The following is a 19,206-nucleotide window of genomic DNA, read 5'->3' on the forward strand; positions in this document are numbered from 1 at the left end:
AGGCATAAAGATCTATAGAGATAGATCAAAACGCTTAATTGGACTTTCACAAACAACATACCTTGACAAAATTTTGAAGAAGTTCAAAATGGATCAAGCAAAGAAAGGATTCTTGCCTGTGTTACAAGGTGTGAAATTGAGTAAGACTCAATGCCCGACCACTGCAGAAGATAGAGAGAATATGAAAGATGTTCCCTATGCATCAGCGATAGGATCTATCATGTATGCAATGCTGTGTACCAGACCTGATGTATGCCTTGCTATAAGTCTAGCAGGGAGGTACCAAAGTAATCCAGGAGTGGATCACTGGACAGCGGTCAAGAACATCCTGAAATACCTGAAAAGGACTAAGGATATGTTTCTCGTATATGGAGGTGACAAAGAGCTCGTCGTAAATGGTTACGTTGATGCAAGCTTTGACACTGATCCGGACGATTCTAAATCGCAAACCGGATACGTGTTTACATTAAACGGTGGAGCTGTCAGTTGGTGCAGTTCTAAACAAAGCGTCGTAGCAGGATCTACATGTGAAGCAGAGCACATAGCTACTTCGGAAGCAGCGAACGAAGGAGTCTGGATGAAGGAGTTCATATCCGATCTAGGTGTCATACCTAGTGCATCGGGTCCAATGAAAATCTTTTGTGACAATACTGGTGCAATTGCCTTGGCAAAGGAATCCAGATTTCACAAGAGAACCAAGCACATCAAGAGACGCTTCAATTCCATCCGGGATCTAGTCCAGGTGGGAGACATAGAGATTTGCAAGATACATACGGATCTGAATGTTGCAGACCCGTTGACTAACCCTCCACCACGAGCAAAACATGATCAGCACCAAGGCTCCATGGGTGTTAGAATCATTACGGTGTAATCTAGATTATTGACTCTAGTGCAAGTGGGAGACTGAAGGAAATATGCCCTAGAGGCAATAATAAAGTTATTATTTATTTCCTTATAATCATGATAAAAGGTTTATTATTCATGCTAGAATTGTATTAACCGGAAACATAATACATGTGTGAATACATAGACAAACAAAGTGTCACTAGTATGCCTCTACTTGACTAGCTCGTTAATCAAAGATGGTTATGTTTCCTAACCATGAACAATTAGTTGTTATTTGATTAACGGGATCACATCATTAAGAGAATGATCTAATTGACATGACCCATTCCATTAGCTTAGCACCCGATCGTTTAGTATGTTGCTATTGCTTTCTTCATGACTTATACATGTTCCTATAACTATGAGATTATGCAACTCCCGTTTACCGGAGGAACACTTTGGGTACTACCAAACGTCACAACGTAACTGGGTGATTATAAAGGAGTACTACAGGTGTCTCCAAAGGTACATGTTGGGTTGGCATATTTCGAGATTAGGTTTTGTCACTCTGATTGTCGGAGAGGTATCTCTGGGCCCTCTCGGTAATGCACATCACATAAGCCTTGCAAGCATTGCAACTAATGAGTTAGTTGCGAGATGATGTATTACGGAACGAGTAAAGAGACTTGCCGGCAACGAGATTGAACTAGGTATGGGATACCGACGATCGAATGTCGGGCAAGTAACATACCGATGACAAAGGGAACAACGTATGTTGTTATGCGGTCTGACCGATAAAGATCTTCGTAGAATATGTAGGAGCCAATATGGGCATCCAAGTCCCGCTATTGGTTATTGACCGGAGATATGTCTCGGTCATGTCTACATTGTTCTCGAACCCGTAGGGTCCGCACGCTTAAGGTTACGGTGACAGTTATATTATGAGTTTATGCATTTTGATGTACCGAAGGTTGTTCGGAGTCCCGGATGTGATCACGGACATGACGAGGAGTCTCGAAATGGTCGAGACGTAAAGATTGATATATTGGAAGCCTATGTTTGGATATCGGAAGTGTTCCGGGTGAAATCGGGATTTTACCGGAGTACCGGAAAGGTTACCGGAACCCCCTGGGAGCTAAATGGGCCATGATGGGCCTTAGTGGAAAAGAGAAGAGGCAGCCCTACATGGGCTGCGTGCCTCCCCCTTCCCCTAGTCCTATTAGGACTAGGAGAGGTGGTCGGCCCCCTCTCTCTCTTTTCCCCCTCCGTGAATCCTATTCCAACTAGGATTGGGGGGGGGGGTCCTACTCCCAGAGGGAGTAGGACTCTCCTGGCGCGCCACACCTTGGCCGGCCAGCCTCCCCCCTCTAGTCCTTTATATACTGAGGCAGAGGCACCCTAGAACACACAAGTTGATCCACGTGATCTATTCCTTAGCCGTGTGTAGTGCCCCCAGCCACCATATTCCTCGATAATACTGTAGCGGAGTTTAGGCGAAGCCCTGCTGCTGTAGTGCATCAAGATCGTCACCATGCCGTCATGCTGACGAAACTCTTCCCCGACACTTTGCTGGATCGGAGTCCGGGGATCGTCATCGAGCTGAACGTGTGCTCGAACTCGGAGGTGCCGTAGTTTCGGTGCTTGATCGGTCGGATCGGGAAGACGTACGACTACTTCCTCTATGTTGCGTCAACACTTCCGCAGTCGGTCTGCGTGGGTACATAGACAACACTCTCTCATCTCGTTGCTATGCATCACATGATCTTGCGTGAGCGTAGGAAATTTTTTGAAATTACTATGAAACCCAACAGATGGCAACATGGATTTTGTGGCTAATACCAACATATAGGACAATGGCCAACGGTGCAAGGGTAGGCTGAAAAATCATAGTGGAGCGCCCAACCCCAACCCAAACCGCCTGAACTATCTGCTAAGCCAGCCCTGTCCAAGACATGGGACGAAGGAGGAGCCAGCAAACCACCTTTGGAAGGATTGCTTTATTATGCAGGAGTTCAAGAATTCTAATAATTTCCGATATGATCACAGATCTGGCGGTGGCTCAGGGTCCGGGCCGGGTTACGGTGGAGGAAGTTCCGGTTCAGGATTTAATGGTAATCCGGGCGGACATAATGGTCAAAATAGTCAGAACAACCAGGGTGGTTACAACCAACAACAGCAATAGTCAGGTTACCAAAGCAACCCAAAGCAGTTGAGTAATGGGCAGTACCATGTCTTTACCACTAGCTTGGACAAGCGAGACCGGAAGGTTCAGAGTCGGGCAGTCAACTCTGTTGAACTGGCTACACCCCGTTATCTACGTTGGTCTGAACAACCAATCCTATGGAGCAGAGAGGATCACCCACTCCAGGTCGATAATCTGGGTCAGTTGGCTCTGGTGATGGCGCCTCAGGTGGGAGGTTATAAGTTCACCAAGGTGCTCATGGATGGATGGAGTAGCATTAACATCCTATACTATGAGACCTTCCGTCGTATGGGACTAATAGATAAGAATCTCAAACCGTCCAATACAGTATTCCACGGTGTAGTGCCTGGCAGATCAGCATATCCCGTTGGTAAGATAGCTCTTGAAGTGGCCTTCGGGGATGATCATGATTCCAGGTCGGAGACATTAACGTTTGAAGTGGTGAAATCCAAAGTCCATATCATGCCCTGTTTGGGCGTCCGGCATACGCCAAGTTTATGGCTCGGCCCTGTTATGTGTATTTGCAGCTCAAGATGCCGGGTCACAAGGGGACAATAACGGTTCACAGAAGCCGCAAAATCGCTTTGGAATGCGAGGAAGGAGATGTGGCTTATGCAGAGTCGGTTTGTGCCACCGAGGAGTTGAAGTAATATAAAGACAATGTTGATCCGGCGGACATGACTCCGTTGAAGAAGCCAACTACGGAGCATGATCCGGCCCTGAAGTTCAAATCAGCAGCAGAAACTAAGCTTGTTGACTTCGTACCTGGCGATTCGTCCAAGCAGTTCAGCATTAGTGCCAACTTGGATCCAAAATAGGAAAGCGCGCTCATCGAGTTCATCCGTGAGAATCGGGACATTTTTGCATGGAAGCCCTCTGACATGCCAGGTGTACCGAGGCAACTCGCTGAGCACACACTTAATGTGGATCCTAAATACAAACCGGTGAAATAGTTCCTCCGCCGGTTTAACGAAGAAAGACGCAAGGCGATTGGAGAAGAGGTAGCCAGGCTCTTAGCAGCTGGTTTTATTGTTGAAGTTTTTCACCCTGAGTGGCTTGCCAATCCGGTGCTAGTCCTTAAGAAAAACGGCACCTGGCGTATGTGTGTGGATTACACAGATCTTAATAAAGCTTGTCCAGCAGATCCTTTTGCCCTCCCCCGTATTGATCAAATCATTGATGCTACGACGGGTTGTGAGCGTTTAAGTTTTTTGGATGCATATTCTGGCTATCATCAGATAAAAATGGCAGTTAAGGACCAGGAGAAGACGACATTCATAACTCCCTTTGGAGCCTTCTGCTATGTGTCTATGTCCTTTGGGCTCAAAAGTGCCCAGGCAACTTATCAACGGTGTGTACAAAATTGTCTTCACAAGCAGGTTGGCCGTAATGTACATGCTTACGTGGATGATATCGTGGTTAAATCCAGGGAGAAGGAGACTCTGGTTGATGATTTGAAGGAAACCTTTGATAACCTAAGGACGTACAAGATGATGCTTAATCCGGACAAGTGTGTCTTTGGTGTACCGGCGGGCAAGTTATTGGGTTTTCTGGTGTCCAACAGGGGAATTGAGGCTAATCCGGAGAAGATCACAGCCATCACCTCCCTGGCTAAACCGAAGTGTATCAATGATGTTCAACGCCTGGCAGGTCGGATTGCCGCGTTAAGCCGGTTTATCAGCCGCCTTGGTGAGAAGGCGATCCCTTTGTATCAGATGTTGAAGAAGACGGATCAGTTCGTCTGGAGTTCTGCTGCTGATGAAGCATTTGAGGACTTAAAGTGCCAATTAGCCAATCTGCCTATGCTCGCCGCTCCCATTGACAAGGAGCCGTTACTGCTATATGTTGCTGCTAATGCTCATGCGGTCAGCGTGGCTATTGTGGTGGAACGAAAGGAGGCAAGTAAGGAGCATCCGGTTCAACGTTCGGTCTATTATATCAGCGAGGTACTCATTGAGTCCAAGCAAAGGTATCCGCATTGGCAGAAGCTGGTGTACGGAGTTTTTATGGCAAGCCGGAAACTTAAGCAATACTTCCAAGGGCACCCAATTACGGTGGTCAGTTCTGCTCCTTTGGGAGATATCATCCAGAACCGGGAAGCAACTGGCCGGATTGCAAAGTGGGCTATAGAGCTGGGGCCGTACGGTTTGAAATATGTGCCTCGGACAGCGATTAAGTCTCAGGCACTTGTTGATTTCATCAATGATTGGACGGAAATGCAAGCACCTGAAGAAAAACCGGATCATACGTATTGGACCATCCATTTTGACGGATCCAGGCAGTTGGAAGGCTCGGGGGCTGGAGTCGTATTAACTTCCCCACGAGGTGATAAGTTTTGTTATGTTCTCCGTTTAATGTTCCCTTGTACTAACAATGCACCTGAGTATGAAGCCTTGCTCCATGGTCTTCGGATGGCTAAGGAGATGAATCTAAGTCGAGTTAAGTGCTTCGGTGATTCGGACCTTGTGGCTCAGCAAGTGTCTGGCACTTGGGACTCCAAGGACCCACTCATGGCAGCATATCGTCGTGAGGTGGATATTGTTGCAGGTTATTTCAGAGGCTATCAGGTGGACCACGTGCACCGGCGGAAAAATGAAGCGGCGGATGCTTTAAGCCGGCTGGGCCCTCAGCGCAAACCGGTCCCACCCAATGTTTTTCTGGATGTGCTGCACAACCCGTCGGTGAAGATCCCTGGTGAAGAGGATTTGGCCATTCCTGATCCGGAGGCTCAATTGGTGGCAGTTCTTCATGTTATTCCGGATTGGACGCTTCCTTATCTGGCGTACAAGAACCGGGGCGAGTTGCCAGAAGATGAGATTCTAGCCCGGCAGATAATCCGGCGATCCAAGTCCATGGCTGTCATCAACGGTGAGTTGCATCATTGCAGTGTATCAGGAGCTTTTCAACGTTGTGTGTCTCCTGAGGAAGGCCGTGAAATTTTGCGGGAGATCCACGAAGGAGATTGTGGTCACCATGCCGGTTCAAAGTCTCTGGTGGCTAAAGCGTTTTGCCATGGTTTCTATTGGTTAACTTCTCATGCTGATGCGAAGGATCTGGTCAGACGATGTGATGGTTGCCAAAGGTTTTCAAGACGTGCTCATGTACCGGTGCAAGAATTGAGGATGATTCCAATTACTTGGCCGTTTGCGAGTTGGGGGCTGGATATGGTTGGGCCTTTCAAAAGGTCCGAAGATAAGAAGACCCACCTCCTGGTGGCGGTGGACAAGTTTACAAAGTGGGTGGAGGCAGAACCTGTTAGCAAGTGTGATGCGGCCACGGTGGTTCAGTTCATCAAAAAGGTGATTTTCCGGTTTGGCTTTTCGCACAGTATTATCACAGATAATGGTACCAATTTATCCAAAGGTGCTATGAAGGAGTTCTGCGAACGGGAGCACATCCGGCTCGACGTTTCATCAGTGGCACATCCACAGTCCAATGGTCAAGCAGAAAGAGCTAATCAAGAGATCTTGAGAGGCATCAAGCCCCGGCTCATGGTTCCTTTGCAGAGAACGCCGGGTTGTTGGGTAGAAGAATTACCATCTGTGTTATGGAGCATCAATACAACACCCAACAGATCAACAGGATACACACCGTTCTGCATGGTTTATGGAGCGGAGGCGGTTCTCCCCAGCGATATTCGTCATGACTCACCTCGTGTCACGGCTTATGTTGAAGCGGACAACAAGACAGCACGGCAAGATGCTTTGGACCGGTTGGATGAAGAGCGTGACATCGCAGCCGCCCGGTCGGCGATTTACCAGCATGATCATCGTCGTTATCACAGTCACCGAGTCAGAACTAGAGCCTTCCAGGAAGGAGATTTGGTGCTTCGGCTCATCCAAGATCAGACTGATATGCATAAGCTATCCCCACCTTGGGAGGGGCCTTTCGTGGTCAGCAAGAATCTGCACAACGGGTCGTACTATCTGATCGATATTCGAGAGCATAAGGACTCACGTACATCAGAGGAAGAGACTAACAGGCCATGGAATATAGCTCATCTTCGGCCTTACTATACCTGAGCCATTGGCTATACTTATGTACATACAATGTATATATTATGATTAAGTATAATAAACCGGAACCTCAGCTAAAGCGGGGTATCTGTTCTTTTACATCATGTGAGGTTACACGGAGTTGCTCTAAAGCAGCCTCCGGTTTACCCCTTGAGTTCGCTTTGCTAAAAGCATCGTGTTATATCACTTGGAGGATTGGTCGTGTCCGAACCAATACCATGCCTCTTGATAGGCGAAAGCCACCAGATCACTTGGGGACTTGGTCATGTCTGAACCAGTCATGCCTCTTGATCGGCCTAAGGCCACAGAATCACTTAGGGGCTTGGTCGAACCCGAACCATGACCACGCCATTTGGTCGGCATAAATGCCACAAGAATCACTTGGGGGCCTGGCTAACTAGAACCATAGTTACACCTAACGGGAGCTTGGTCGTGTTTGGCCATGGTTACGCCATTTGATCAGCTTAAATAAATCTTTTTTGGCAAACGTTTTTGTCGTTGCTTTTGCTTCATACTTTTCTTTGAAGGTTTTTTTTGCTTTTTACTGTGTTCTTTAAACCAACAAAGTTTTTTAACCAATCAATTGACGGAACACAGTTCACGTCAATCCGGAGACTATTTGTCCGGTTTGATCCTTGTTGTAAACATCTTCTTATGGAGTAACACGGTGTTCATTATAACCCGGCACGGTTTACATGGTAACCAGTGTCATATACATATACAGGAGTTGTTATTTCCTCCAACAGTGTGGGTTTGCAAAAGCTCCGCTTCAAGGTTGGCCAAGCCAACTTCACACTCAATGGTGGCAGGTTTTATGTATCTCAAATTTGTTGATCATATACTTAAAATTTTGTTTTGGATGTTTTGACTTTATATATACAAACATCATATTCCGCCTGACGGTACAACCGCGGTGGCACTTAATGAATTTCTTATTTCAGAAAGTATTTTGGAAAGTTCATTACCACAGGAAGAACAAGTTGTGCGCGAAGGCATATCAACATCAAAGGTATCAGCTAGCCTATTACAAGGCAACATGGTGCCCATAATAGCATAATTGTTTTGCACAAAGGAGAGACAGTTTTAAAACCGGCTTCCGGTTTAAGCTTTGCCACCAGCCTGGCCTGATGGTTGTGGGTCATCCTGCGCCGCTTCAGCTTCCGTTTCTCTACCCAGTGGCTGAAAATCCACAGTTGTCCAGTTGATTCCCATCAATGCTTGAAAAACAACTTTGTCATGGATTAGCGAAGACGGGTCAATATCGGGAGCGTAAGTATGCTTACGGATTGGAGGGATCAAGTTTTCCGATTCATGGATTGGTGCAGCTATTCGCTTGTTCTGGCTGTCATATTGGGCTTGATAATGAGACAAATCTGCTTCCTCAGCCAGTTGACAAGCTAACGGACGTACCTCCCGGTTTATGGCTCGCAGATCCGCTTCACCAAATTCTGACCCGTCTTCCTTCAAACTGGGATAACCTTGAGCCACTTCAATAGGATCAAAATCCGGCACCCAGGCTTTTGCCCGGATTAAAGCATTGATTGCACCGGTTCGAGCAGCAGATTTCTTCAGCTCTTCAACCCGGGCAGGAAGCACTGACAGTTTCATCAAAGTATCTTGAATCAAAGTGGGCGCCGGTTTATTATGAGACGCGGTACAGATGATCCGCTGGGCACCAATATACAATTGTTCAACCAAGGTATAGGCGGCTTTCAATTTCTTCCGCACATCTGACCCCAAGTGACCAATGCGTGTCCCTGAAATACCATAAAAGGTTAATAAACCGGCGACTCTGTAAGAAGGCAGAACCAATTCAGAAGGCAAGCTGGCTTACCAAAGATAGCAGTGGTCATGGCATGAACGTGCCGCTTTATGCTGGTCAGTCCATCCGTCACTGGTTTCAATGCAGCCTCAGCATCCTCTGCTCGTTTGATCAAAGCGGACTTTTCAGTGGCCCAATCCGCCCATTTCTTCTTGAAGTTCTCCTTAAGTTGTTCCATGGCGCTTAAGGCACTGGCCAATTCCTCTTTTGCCTTGGAGGTTTCAGCCTGTTGGGTTTTCAGGTTTTCTCGCAGATCGATGACTTGGCTTTCTTTCGCCTTCAGCTCCGCCTGCAGGCATACAGATATATGTTTCAACAAATCGGTAGAAGGATTCAAGTACCAACCACATAACAAGTTATGCGCTTGGCACTTGGGGGCTAATGCATATTCGATCTTCATCTTTCAATTATTTACAAAGTCCCAAGCTCAATACAAGTATTCAACTTGGCACTTGGGGGCTAATGGCTATTTGATCATATGTATTCTGATGCGGCAGTTTCAATTACTTAAAGTACCGGTTTAACTATGCTAAGTTGAACCGGCCCTTGGGGGCTACATCAGCAAATTTCAAAGCATCAAGGTTTATATTATTAAGTCCCGGTTTGAAAGAATAGTTCAAACCGGCCCTTGGGGGCTAGGAGAGTCAGCAAGAATAAAAGCATACAAGCAGGAAGGAGCATATGGAAGTTACCTCATATTTATCTTTCATCATATTAACCAGACCGGCTTCATAGTCACGACTGGTATACAGCCGGTTCAGATAGCCGGAATGGATATCTTGGGCGTTCAGAGCAGAGTAAGCCGTCAGATTAGCGTTCCACGTGCCTTTGCCAAAAGCAGCAAATTCTTCCTTGGCAGAATGTTTGGATAAAGCGACAGGATTGCTTGGTTCAGCATGACCAGTGCCAGTAATGACAACCTCATCATCCTTGGTACCGCCGGTTTGCACTGGAGCTGTTGGCTTCTCAGTAGATTTTGCTGGACCGGTGGAGCTTTCAATCCGGATGGAACCTGTGGGCTGTTGGATAGGGCCTGAGGTATCAACAGGTCTCTCTTCAGCAATAAGATCATCATCTGGCTGTGGTGGATTGTTGGGAATATCCTCAGAGATAGCCGCTTTAAGAATGACATCTTCTTCGGCCGCTTTGTCCAAGCGGGCCTTCTTGCTTGGCCTAGGTTTGGCCCTGAGAAGAGTAACCAAATTAAATACAGCATGTGTTCTAAGGCAATGTACTGCAAACATCACAATAAATATGGCTTACCCAAGCACCGTTTTGAGCGGCGGGAGCTGAGTGGCCGATGACTCGCCAGAAGATGAGTGGGAAATAACCTGGTAATCGGAGTCAGACGGATTAAGAGGTTGACGAAAGCAGCCCGCTTTAGGACAAGCACTGATAGGCGAGTTAGAGACCTCAGAATGACGTTTCCGAACCGGACTGTTCGGTAAACCGGCGGAGGTAACTACCTGGCCGCTGTGCCGGGTTGTGCGGCGAGCCTCGTGTTGTTGAGTCTTCATAAGAAGTTTAGGATCCAAATAAGCAAGAGGATGAGAAAATTTAACTTTCCGGTTTGCCTGACGAATTATTTGTGAAGGCAAAGTTTCTGAATCGGAAGAGAGAATAATTACCTCTGCAACATCCGTGTGGTTGGCTTCAGCATCATCCTGACAAATATCATCATCAATAAGACGCATGAAAAATAAACCAAGTGAGTCAAGCTCTACCTCAAAGTCCGGATTATCCACCTCATCATCAGGGGCCGGATTAGAAGATGCAGTGGTTCTTTTCCTGTGGGCAGTCTTCTTCACATCTTTAGTTTTTTGCCGGATTGCTCTTTCCGGTTTGTCTGCCTTCTCTGGTTTCTCCTGCGGCAGCTTTTTGCTCCAAAACGGATCATCGCCCTGATTATACAGACACTGATATTACAAATAATAACCAGACATGTCAATAACAGATTCAACAAAGAGAAAAATCAAAGTCTTACAGCTGGCGATTTGTTGGTGGCACAGAAGGGAAGCAGGCCGGTTCTAGCGCAGACATGTTCCGGTTCATTCAGTATCTTGCGCACAGCCTCTGTGATTCCTTCACCAGAGAGTTGGAGTTTTGAATGTCGCAGTGGGTCATCAACATTATCAGTATACTCGCACATCAAACCGGAGCGCTGACTAAGGGGAAATATGCTCCATGATATCCAACAGCGAGCGAGATCAACACCGGTTAAACCGTTGGCCATAAAGGCTCTGAGCTTTGATAGCTGGGGAGCATGTTTGCTTCTCTCCTGGGCAGTCAATCTCTAAGGAAAAGGGTGTGTATTGCTGAGCCGCTCCGGACGAAAGCCAGGCAAGGGATTCTCACCAACAGGGGAGGTGTCTTTGCAGTAGAACCATGTCTGATTCCACTCCTTGGGGTGACTGTGCAGCTTGGCGTGAGGGTATGTGACCTCTTTCCTTTTCTGAATTGCCATGCCACCCAACTCCGTATTAGAGCCATCAGTAAATTCGGTACAGCGGTTTAGATGGAAAAGATCTCTGAATAATTCCACTATGGGCTCCTCTTGAAAGAACACCTCACAGAGTACTTGGAAGTGGCACATATTGGTAACAAAGTTGGGGCCAGTGTCTTGCGGATGGAGTTGAAAATCGGCTAAAACATCCCGGTAAAATTTAGAACCGGGCGGTTTAAAGCCCCGGGCTAGGTGATCTACAAAAACAACAACCTCTCCTTCTCGGGGTGTGGGGGGGCATTCTTTGCCAGGAGCCCTCCAATGGATGGTATCTTTGCTGCCCAAGGCGCCAATCAGGACTAAATCGTCCAGTTGATCCTCTGTGACGCGAGAAGGGACCCAATTGCACTCATACACTTGCTTGGCCATGATGGAATCTACAAGGTAGAAGATCCCGTTTCAAAAATGCATTTGATCAAGATACGTTGGTATGGACACTGTTAAACCGGAGACAAAACTATCTGAACCAGAGTTTCATGAAGCGACCAACATCTGGCGGTTCAACAAGGGGACTAATGGTATATACCGGTTCGTAAAAAATTTCTATAAAGTTAAATCGCCTGATCTAAGCATTGAACAGTCAAGACTGCAGATGAGTAAGTACACAAAAACAGATTTCACAAGATTATACTACAGCTTTGGATCTGGAACATGTTTATAAAGGAGATAAATATTCAAGGCCCTAAAGGAGCAGTGCCGAACCAATAAGCGAAGGTACGGATAAGATCTATGGTCTTAATATGCGAAAGTGAAAACGGAGGATAAAAACTACTACTACACAGACCGAAGATTCACAGACTCGTCTAAGGATCTATCATATGAACAAGAAGCAAGCCATGAACAGTCGAGAACATGGAAACCCTAGAACAGATTTGTGATGAAAGGGATAGAAGACTTACTGGAGCTGAGGAAGAAGCGGAAGGTCGCCGCGGTGCTCTGGTACGCTCAGGGTGATGCAGCGGCCAAAGTTGGTGCAGAGGTCGACGACGGCGGTGGAGCTCCGAAGACTGGGCGACGCGAGGAAGAAGAAGCAGAAGGCCAAGCAGGGGAAAAAGAAATGACCCTTCGGTCCTATTTATAAAGCAAGGGACATGGGTCAGGCGCGAAAATCAAGGAGCTGCAAGTTTGGAAACAGAGCTGTCGCCTCGATTATCGCAGATCTATTAAACAAGAAGGTATCACGGATAGTTTCTTTATGATAAATGACGTCACGCCGATTTACAACAATAAGAGAAGATGACATCACGGTGGTTCACCAAACTACAAGAAGACGTTGAAGATGAAGTTTTGCTAAGGATTGACATGAACCTGTTCAAATCAATCTGGGGCCTAATGTTGGGGATATTACTACTGGGCGTAAACCGGCCTATCTGGGCCGGATTAACTTCATCAGTAGCTAAGCATGCTAAAGCCCATGAAGATAGATGAGGGCTCAAGACCCATAATCGGCTGAGAGCCTGTAGCCGTAAACCGGCGTCAATATGTAACTTGTATTGTAAGTAAGGAATAAGTAGAGACCAAACCGGACACATCTATGAGCTGGTGTTGGGACTCTGTAAACCGACGGGCGTCACCCATGTATATAAGGGGATGACCCGGCGGCGGTTCAAGGACAACAGACAACAACTCGAGACATAGGCGAAGCTTATTTGCTCCCTAGTCATTGAAACACCCATCAATTCCATCACAACTAGACGTAGGCTTTTACCTTCATTGAAGGGGCCGAACTAGTATAAACTCTCTTGCGTCCTTGTGTCCACTTTAACCCCTTCAAGCTAACCCATAGCGATGGCTCCACGACTAAGTCCTTTCTCTAGGACATCTGCCGTGACAAAACCATGACAGTCACCAAAGCAGAACCACCCTAGATACTTGGTAGATGAGTAGGCTGACAAGGTTAACAGAAATATGTATTGGACATATATTAAATGTGTACTTTACTAGTACTCCTAGTAGCAGCAGGGTATTAGATACCGGTTCGGTTGCTAAGTGTTAGTAACTCAAAATAAAAGGCTATAGAATAAACGGAGACTAGCCAAAGGAGAGACGACGATAGGTGTTGGAAAAGTTTCCAAGGTTGATGTGATCAAACATCGCACGCTCCGTCTACCATCGGGGTTGGTGTTAAACTAATAATTGTTATTTGGTGTTTGCGTTGAGCATGGACATGATTAGATTATGTTCATCGCAATGTGGTTATTCATTTAAGGAGAATAATAGTTACTCTGTTTATTTGAATAATACCTTCAATGGTCTTACACCTAAAATGAATGGTTTATTGAATCCCGATCGTAGTGATACACATGTTCATGCCAAAAGATATAAGATAGTAATGATAGTACCACATACTTGTGGCACTGCAATTTTAGTCACAATGGTATAAAACGCATGAAGAAGCTCCATGTTGATGGATCTTTGGACTCGCTTGATTTTGAATCACTTGAGACATGCAAATCATACCACATGAGCAAGATGACTGAAAGGCCTCGTTTTCAGTAAGATGGAACAAGAAAAGCAACTTGTTGGAAGTAATACATCTTGATGTGTGCAGTCCAATGAGTGCTGAGGCATGTAGTGGATATCGTTATATTCTTACTTCACAGATGATTTGAGCAGATGCTGAGTATATTTACTTGATGAATCACGAGTCCGAATTATTGAAAGGTTCAAGTAATTTCAGGGTGAAGTTGAAGATCGTCGTGACAAGAGGATAAAATATCTATGATATGATCATAGAGATGAATATCTGAAATTACGAGTTTGGCACAGAATTAAGACATTGTGGAAATTGTTTCACAACTAATACAACCTGGAACACCATAGTGTGATGGTGTGTCCGAACATCATAACTGCACCCTATTGGATATGATGCATACCATGATGTCTCTTATCGAATTACCACGATAGTTTATGGGTTAGGCATTAGAGATAACCACATTCACTTTAAATAGGGCACCACGTAATTCCGATGAGATGACACCATATGAACTATGGTTTAGAGAAACCTAAGCTGTCATTTCTTAAAAGTTTGGGGCTGCGACGCTTATGTGAAAAAGTTTCAGGCTGATAAGCTCGAACCCAAAGCGGATAAATGCATCTTCATAGGACACCCAAAACAGTTGGGTATACCTCCTGTCTCAGATCCAAAAGAAATAGGGATTGTTTCTCGAATCGGGTCCTTTATTGAGGAAAAGTTTCTCTCGAAAGAATTGAGTGGGAGGAAGATAGAACTTGATAAAGTTGTTGAACCTTTACTTCAACCATAGAGTAGCGCAGCACGGGAAAAATGTTTCTGTGGCACCTGCCTCAGTTGAAGAGAAAGCTAATGATGATGATCATGGAGCTTCAGATCAAGTTACTATCGAACCTCATGCGTTGACAAGGGTGTGTATAACTTCTAAGTGGTAACCATGTCTTAAAGGTCACGTTGTTGGACAACGATGAACCTATGAGCTATGGAGAAGCGATGGTGGGTCCGGATTCTAAAAATTGGCTCGAGGACATAAAATCCAAGAGAGGATCCATGTATGAAAACAAAGTGTAGACTTTGGAAGAACTACTTGATGGTCGTAAGGCTGTTAGGTACATGTGGATTTTAAGAAGAAGACGGACGTGGATGGTAATGTCATCGTCTATGAAGCTTGACTTGTGGCGAAGAGTTTTTCACAAGTTCAAGAAGTTGACTATGATGAGATTTTCTCACCCGTAGCGATGCTTAAGTCCGTCGGAATCAAGTTAGCATAAGCTGCATTTATGAAATCTGGCAGATGGATGTCAAAACAAGTTTCCTTACCAGTTTTCGTAAGGAAAGGTTGTATGTGATACAATCAGAAAGGTTTTGTCGATCCTAAGGATGCTAAAAGGTATGCTAGCTCCAGCGATCCTTCCATGGACTAGAGCAAGCATCTTGGAGTCGGAATATATACTTTGATGGAGTAATCAAAGTTTATGGGTTTATACAAAGTTTGTTAGAAACTTGTATTTGTTGGGGAACGTAGTAATTTCAAAAAAATTCCTACGCACACGCAAGATCATGGTGATGCATAGCAACGAGAGGGGAGAGTATGATCTACGTACCTTGTAGATCGACAACGGAAGCGTTTGGTTGATGTAGTCGTACGTCTCCACGGTCCGACCGATCAAGCACCGAAACTACGGCACCTCCGAGTTCTAGCACACGTTCAGCTCGATGACGATCCCCGAACTCCGATCCAGCAAAGTGTCGGGGAAGAGTTCCGTCAGCACGACGGCGTGGTGACGATCTTGATGTACTACTGCAGCAGGGCTTCGCCTAAACTCCGCTACAATATTATCGAGGACTATGGTGGAAGGGGGCACCGCACACGGCTAAGAATATGATCACGTGGATCAACTTGTGTGTTTCTGGGGTGTCCCTGCCTCCGTATGTAAAGGACTAAGGGAGGGGGGTGCGGCCGGCCATAGAGAGGCGCGCCAGGAGAGTCCTACTCCCTCTGGGAGTAGGATTTACCCCCCCCCCCCCCCCAATCCTAGTTGGAATAGGATTCGCGGAGGGGGGGGAAGGAGAGAGAGGGGCCGGCCCCCTCTCCTTGTCCTATTCGGACCAAGGGAGGGGAGGGGCGCGCGGCCCATGTTGGGCTGCCTCTTCTCTTTTCCACTAAGGCCCACTATGGCCCATATATCTCCCGGGGGGTTCCGGTAACCTCCCGGTACTCCGGTAAAATCCCGATTTCACTCGGAACACTTCCGATATCCAAACATAGGCTTCCAATATATCAATCTTTATGTCTCGACCATTTCGAGACTCCTCGTCATGTCCGTGATCACATCCGAGACTCCGAACAACCTTCGGTACATCAAAATGCATAAACTCATAATATAACTGTCATCGTAACCTTAAGCGTGCGGACCCTACGGGTTCGAGAACAATGTAGACATGACCGAGACATGTCTCCGGTCAATAACCAATAGCGGGACCTGGATGCCCATATTGGCTCCTACATATTCTACGAAGATCTTTATCGGTCAGACCGCATAACAACATACGTTGTTCCCTTTGTCATCGGTATGTTACTTGCCCGAGATTCGATCATCGGTATTCCAAATACCTAGTTCAATCTCGTTACCGGCAAGTCTCTTTACTCGTTCTATAATACATCATCCCGCAACTAACTCATTAGTTGCAATGCTTGCAAGGCTTAAGTGATGTGCATTACCGAGAGGGCCCAGAGATACCTCTCCGACAATCGGAGTGACAAATCCTAATCTCGAAAAACGCCAACCCAACATGTACCTTTGGAGACACCTGTAGAGCTCCTTTATAATCACCCAGTTACATTGTGACGTTTGGTAGCACACAAAGTGTTCCTCTGGCACACGGGAGTTGCATAATCTCATAGTCATAGGAACATGTATAAGTCATGAAGAAAGCAATAGCAACATACTAAATGATCGGGTGCTAAGCTAATGGAATGGGTCATGTCAATCAGATCATTCACTTAATGATGTGATCCCGTTAATCAAATAACAACCACTTGTTCATGGTTAGGAAACATAACCATCTTTGATTAACAAGCTAGTCAAGTAGAGGCGTACTAGTGACACTTTGTTTATCTATGTATTCACACATGTATTATGTTGCCGGTTAATACAATTCTAGCATGAATAATAAACATTTATCATGATATAAGGAAATAAATAATAACTTTATTATTGCCTCTAGGGCATATTTCCTTTAGTATTTACAATAAAGTGAGTGGGAGCACTACAACATTTCTGATAAGTATATGTGGATGACATATTGTTGATCCGGAATGATGTACAATTTCTGGAAAGCATATAGGGTTATGTGAAAGGTGTTTTTCAATGGAAAACCTGGATTAAGCTACTTGAACATTGAGCATCAAGATCTATAAGGGTAGATAAAAAACGCTTAATGGTACTTTCAAATGAGCACATACCTTGACATGATCTTGAAGGTGTTCAAGATGGATCAGCCAAAGAAGGAGCTCTTGCCTGAGTTGTAAGGTATGAAGTTAAGACTTAAAGCTCGACCACGGCAGAAGAAAGAGGAAGGACGAAGGTCGTCCCCTATGCTTTTGTCATAGGCTCTATACGGTATGCCATGCTGAGTACCGCACCTGATGTGTGCCTTGCCACATGTCTGGCAAGAGGGTACAAAGGTGATCTAGGAGTAGATCACCAGATATCGGTCAAAATTATCCTTAGAGGAATAAGGATATGTTTCTCGGTTATGGAGGTGATAAAGAGTTCGACGTAAAGAGTTACGTCGATGCAAGCTTAACACCTATCCAGATAGCTCTGAGTGGAGATACCGGATACGTATAATGGAGCAACAATTTAGAATAGCTCCAAGTAGAACCGTTATTTGAAATGGCTCCACATATAGCGTAGAGATTTGCAAAGTACATACGGATCTGAATGTGACAGACCCGTAGACTACAACCTCTCTCACAAGTAACATGATCAAACCCAGAACTCATTGAGTGTTAATCACATAGTGATGTGAACTAGATTATTGAACTCTAGTAAACTCTTTGGATGTTGGTCACATGGCGATGTGACCTGTGAATGTTAATCACATGGCGATGTGAACTAGATTATTGACTCTAGTGCAAGTGGCAGACTGTTGGAAATATGCCCTAGAGGCAACAATAAATTGGTTATTTCCTTGTTCATGACAATCGTTTATTATCCATGCTATAATTGTATTGATAGGAAACTCAGATACATGTGTGGATACATAGACAACACCATGTCCCTAGTAAGCCTCTAGTTGACTAGCTCGTTGATCAATTGATGGTTATGGTTTCCTGACCATGGACATTGTGAAGGAAATATGCCCTAGAGGCAATAATAATGTTATTATTTTATTTCCTTATATCATGATAAATGTTTATTATTCATGCTAGAATTGTATTATCCGGAAACATAATACTTGTGTGAATACATAGACAAACCAAACGTCACTAGTATGCCTCTACTTGACTATCTCGTTAATCGAAGATGGTTATGTTTCCTAACCATAGACATGTGTTGTCATTTGATTAATGGGATCACATCATTAGGAGAATGATGTGATTGACATGACCCATTCCATTAGCTTAGCACCCGATCGTTTAGTATATTGCTATTGCTTTCTTCATGACTTATACATGTTCCTATGACTATGAGATTTTGCAACTCCCGTTTACCGGAGGAACACTTTGTGTGCTACCAAACGTCACAACGTAATTGGGTGATTATAAAGGAGCTCTACAGGTGTCTCCAAAGGTGAATGTTGGGTTGGCGTATTTCAAGATTAGGATTTGTCACTCTGATTGTCGGAGAGGTATCTCTGGGCCCTCTCGGTAATGCACATCACATAAGCCTTGCAAGCATTACAACTAATGAGTTAGTTGCAAGATGATGTATTACGAAACGAGTAAAGAGACTTGCCGGTAAAGAGATTGAACTAGGTATTGAGATACCGACAATCGAATCTCAGGCAAGTAACATACCGATGACAAAGGGAACAACGTATGTTGTTATGCGGTCTGACTGATAAAGATCTTCGTAGAAAATGTAGGAGCCAATATGAGCATCCAGGTTCCGCTATTGGTTATTAACCGGAGACGTGTCTCGGTCATGTCTACATTGTTCTCGAACCCGTAGGGTCCGCACGCTTAAGGTTTCGATGACAGTTATATTATGAGTTTATGAGTTTTGATGTACCGAAGTTAATTCGGAGTCCCGGATGTGATCACGGACATGACGAGGAGTCTCGAAATGGTCGAGAAATAAAGATTGATATATTGGACGGCTATATTCGGACAGCGGAAGTGTTCCGGGTGATTTC

Source organism: Triticum dicoccoides, chromosome 3A, assembly GCF_002162155.2.
Source record: "Triticum dicoccoides isolate Atlit2015 ecotype Zavitan chromosome 3A, WEW_v2.0, whole genome shotgun sequence".
NCBI classification, from domain to species: domain Eukaryota; kingdom Viridiplantae; phylum Streptophyta; class Magnoliopsida; order Poales; family Poaceae; genus Triticum; species Triticum dicoccoides.